The following is a 4,692-nucleotide window of genomic DNA, read 5'->3' as shown; positions in this document are numbered from 1 at the left end:
GACTATCTCATTGCCAATGAAATAAGCACTCCATTCAAAGACAACCGACCTGGACGTGATTGGGTTAACAGCTTCCTGCTCAGACATAATATGACATTAAAAAAAGGAGGACAAATGCAGTTGGCCCGCAAGAGTGTTACTTCAGATCCATTTGTTATTTATGGATTTTACGACATGCTTGAAAAGGGAAAATGGATCGTCTCAATATCAAAGATCGTCCAGTGTATTTATAACTTGGATGAAACGGGGTTCCCAAGGACCCATCAAAGTCCAAGACAATTGGGTCAAAGGGAGAAAAAAACAGTGAGGCTCACACATGGCGCTAACAGAGAGAACATTACCGTCCTCGCAACATGCTGTGCAGATGGTACATGTCTTGATCCCCTTGTAGTTTTCAAGGGCAAGAAAATGCAGTCAACTTGGATAGGAGAGGAAGCACTACCAGGCACACAGTACGCTGTTACTGAATCTGGATTGGATGACAAGTACTGTGTTTGAGGACTATTTTAAGACATTAGCAAAAAAGACTGCTAACACCCGTCCATTACTGGTAATCCTGGATGGACATCTAAGCCACACTTCATTGACACTGTGGAGGTGGCAATCCAGGAGAATATCTCTTTAAATCAAACTACCTCCACATTGTACCGACTTGCTTCAGCCTTTAGACGTTGCTGTTTCGCACCAATGAAATCAAACTATGATGCAAAGCTTACACAATATGTGCAGACAACTGGCGCACGAGAACCGCTTAGAAAATCAGAATTTGTTAACATGCTATGTAGCATCTGAGGCAAAGTCTTTCAGAAAATAACATAAAAGCTGGCTTCAAGGCAACTGGCTTAATGCCCATTGATAAGACAAAGTATAACAATGAGAGGCTAGATCCTATCAAATTGGCAACATACAACTCATGGTAAGCAAAGGGATCCAACTAATGAGAATAATGACCCAATCCTTGAAGAGATACCCAGCCAAATAATCAGGAAGAGCCACAAATTGAACTGCCCATTGAACCAATTAGGACATCAACACCAGCTCCTACAACACTCACTCACATACAGATTTTAAGGCAGGCTGCAGCCACTGGACAAATGATCAGTCTAATTCATTAACTAGTCAAATTAATCAAGATGCAGAGAACAATACTTTGAGTAAATTCAGCACAGCAGAACTGGTTGATGAACTGCAAAGAAGAGCCCCTTCAGGTAAGACTTTAGACTTTCTACATAACAAGAAGTTATCATACAACAGCATAGGGCATAAATATATACATTAAATGACAATATACATATTTCAGTTTAAAAACATGAAAAATATGATATAAATCCAAGTCATGATTAAAACAATCTATTAAAATCAAATTTTGTATAATATTCACGTTAATATATATATATATAAATATATATATATATATAAAATATATATATATATATATATATATATATATATATATATATGCTTAAAATTGCTAAAATTTTCTAAAACTGAACTAAAACTAACCATAACATTTTAAAATCCAGGTATGAAGTACACCATCACTTTTGGGGTTAAAACCTACTGAAACCACTCTGGAGGAGGTTTTCTCCATGCCCGCGGTCGAAGTGCTACCCCAGTTATGAAACGTAGAAGAGTAATACCTATGAAAGGACAGGTTATTACCAATGAAGAGTGCTTATAAGAGATCAAGAGTAAAGAGGAGAATAAAATGCAAACAGCTAAGCAAAACAAAAAGACAAAGCAGCCCCAAAGAAAAGAATGTTGAAGTTGCAGACACAGATTCCACAACTGTATCCACTGAGGAAATGGATGATGGCAACACTTCCAGTGATATCTCGCTGTCTGACCTCTGCCTCCTATGACCCCAGAAGCTACAGATGAATCCAAAGAACAACAGAGAATGCTGGGACTAATCATGATATGATGCCTAAGCTGAGTGATGATTCTGTGAACAAATATTATGCTGTATTTTACACTGATCCCAAGTTAAAATATTATTGGGGTAAGGTGACGAAGACCTTTACAAATGACGATGACGACGATGACATTGAAAAGGTGGAAGTTGACTTCCTTCACCAAAAGGCATTTAGTAGTAACCCACATGACTGGACATGGTGGAAAGACCAGTAAAAGACATTGAAGTTTAGAGTCACAGTACATATTTTATGGACCTGTTCTCCCAGAAATCAAAAAGGAGTTTTCATTTTCCCTGATGTAGAGGCAAATGCCTGTCTTCTTCGTCTTAAAAAGGAAGGGCTCTGTTAATTAATTTTATTAACAGAATGGATCTGACCTAGTACTAGGGGCATTATTTACCCCATTCATTTTTTCCCCACTGGATTTTTTTTACCCCAAAATGGTCATTTTTTTCGCTACAGGCAAATTTGCCAAATTTTTCAAATAATTCAGTTTGTTTTTGTGATTCTTTGAGAAAATTCATCTCTATGAACTCTATTAAAATCCAAAGTAATTAAATTTAGAGAAGGTTTCAGCCTTTTATTTTTTGCCCCTCACAATTCATTTTCTTACCCCGTTTGGGGGGAACAAATGATTATGTCTTTTTCAGTTATTAAGAAAAAATATAAAGATTAGAACAAAAAAGTGTACAGTGAAAGCACAACAGGATTACATATCTTATGGTGTATTTGTTTTTTTTCTAAGGCAAGTATTATGGGCTACAGGATGATGTTTAATGAAAACTTTCATTTATTCCCCCGAATGACTATAACTTTTTAATGGATGCCCATTTTTGGCACACACAACGTTATTTGGACGATTGTTCCATGTTTCAATAGTTCTGTTTGGGAAACTGAACTTCTTGACTTTTTTACTTGCAACTTTTTGCAGTGACCTCTCGTCCTTCGAGTGTTCAAAATCATAGTTTCTTTGTTTAAATTGACCCTTCCTGTGATATGATTAAACATCATTATCATGTCACCTCTTTTCTGTGTGTGTGGTGTGTGTGTGTGGTGTCTGTGTGTGTGGGGTTGTGTGTGTGTTGGTGTGTGTGTGTGTGTGTGTGTGTGAGTGTGTGTGGGGTGTGTGTGTGTGTGTGTCTATATGCATATTCATTTTTATCATTATTACTATTATCAATATTATCATTATCGTTATTATTACTATTATGCGGCGGCTCACTGAACATGAGCTTGCAATCCGGTACTGAATTGCGACCCTTGCTGTGAAAAGTCCCTGCCCTGCATCTACATATATGGCTACGGTTTTCACAGGTGAATGAAGACAGCACTGGCAGTTACTCTTTTATTGTAGGGTCCACCTGTGGACAACTATCATATATGAACAATAATCCAAAATGATTGCAAATACAATATGACCTTGTACACAAATGGAATGGTCAATGGGAGCTAAACAAAATATAAATTTCTTATCATACAATCACTAACACCCTGTAAAATTACTTGTTTAAATAACAAAAATACCTCTTGCATGGTCATAATGGAGCAAACGCAATGGAGTATAAAATAAATCCTTCATTATACACTCAATGGTACCTTTGCAACTTTTCCTGTGCAAGCAAATAATATCTCATGATCCTAATGAATAATGGAACAAATACACAAATAATACAAACATGACAATTATGTAAATTACACAGTGCCTCCCCTATAAATCACTGGTGAATTATCTCTCAGGCTGAATCAGAAGCCACAGGTCCAAGTCAGAATGGCACTGTAATGCAATACATCAAAGATAATATCTTCCATTCTCTATACCAAAAAGTGAGTGATTTTGGTCATTGCCTGAAAACATTGACTCACGGCAAACGTTTATATTACTTCCACTCGATCACTGTTTGCCTTTTACATGATAATTGCAGGGATTTAATGTAACAACATAACTCACCAATCATGCTATTGACACAATGTTTTGTTGCTATTCCTTCCGAAAAAATCCATTCTAGGCATAATCGCCCGCGTCCTCCCTTCAAAACCCCACGTGCCACCTGTTTCCCTCCTCTGGCAGGGCGCTTTGTCTCCGTTCCGCAGCAGAACATCTGAATGCGCAACAAAACTTACAATGGTTCCAAAATTTTGCAAACATAAAACTGATTTATATACATTTTAAATCTCTTATTTCTGTTGCTTGAACAAAAACTGACTCTTATCCACAGACGAATCTGTATACATATTAAGTCAAAATTATACAGAAAACTGTTTAGGAGGGAAACTGAGATTTCTCAGTACAGCTACCATCTTATTAGTGTTTGCGATCATTGATAATATTTGTGAACTTTATCATAAATGTTATTCTTTTGGTTTAGATTCCCGTTTCCAATTATTCCGAGGTATTTTTTGCTTTTACTTACTCAAACTACATGACATTGGTTGATGTAATTCCATTTAAACTGAATATCAAAAGTGATCCGTTTCCTACCAGTCTATTATATTTTTCAAAAGCCATTTTGAAAACAAAATATTACAATCTACCCAGCCGTTTTCATTGCTGTATTATCTAAGCAAATTCGTCGTATACAGCAATTTGATACGCATCATGAAATTATGATCCAAAATTTCTTGTTTGTAATATGTTTTTTCATCTATTATTTTATCACAATTATATTTTATAACATATGACAAATCCCCTTCTTAGTGACATGTCTGTGACTCAGAGGATTTTGCATATCAATACTTGTGAACATGGGGGCGGTGTTCGCTCATTTCCAAATCTTTG

At 36.4% G+C, this 4,692-nt stretch overlaps 1 long non-coding RNA gene across 1 annotated transcript in view; it reads right to left on the bottom strand.

Moving 5' to 3' along the window:
* LOC119577798 overlaps positions 1 to 3,947 on the bottom strand; it is a 14,369-nt gene extending 10,422 nt beyond the window's left edge. Inside the window, exons 1-2 of the long non-coding RNA XR_005229147.1 lie at positions 3,865 to 3,947; positions 3,613 to 3,690 (exon numbers count right to left, since the gene is read on the bottom strand). This is a non-coding gene — a long non-coding RNA (uncharacterized LOC119577798). The remainder of the gene's footprint in view (positions 1 to 3,612; positions 3,691 to 3,864) is intronic.
* Between the last annotated feature and the right edge of the window lie 745 nt (positions 3,948 to 4,692).

The sequence above is a fragment of the Penaeus monodon genome, chromosome 10 (genome assembly GCF_015228065.2).
Source record: "Penaeus monodon isolate SGIC_2016 chromosome 10, NSTDA_Pmon_1, whole genome shotgun sequence".
Taxonomy (NCBI): Eukaryota; Metazoa; Arthropoda; class Malacostraca; order Decapoda; family Penaeidae; genus Penaeus; species Penaeus monodon.
This window is presented reverse-complemented; position numbering and strand designations above follow the sequence as displayed.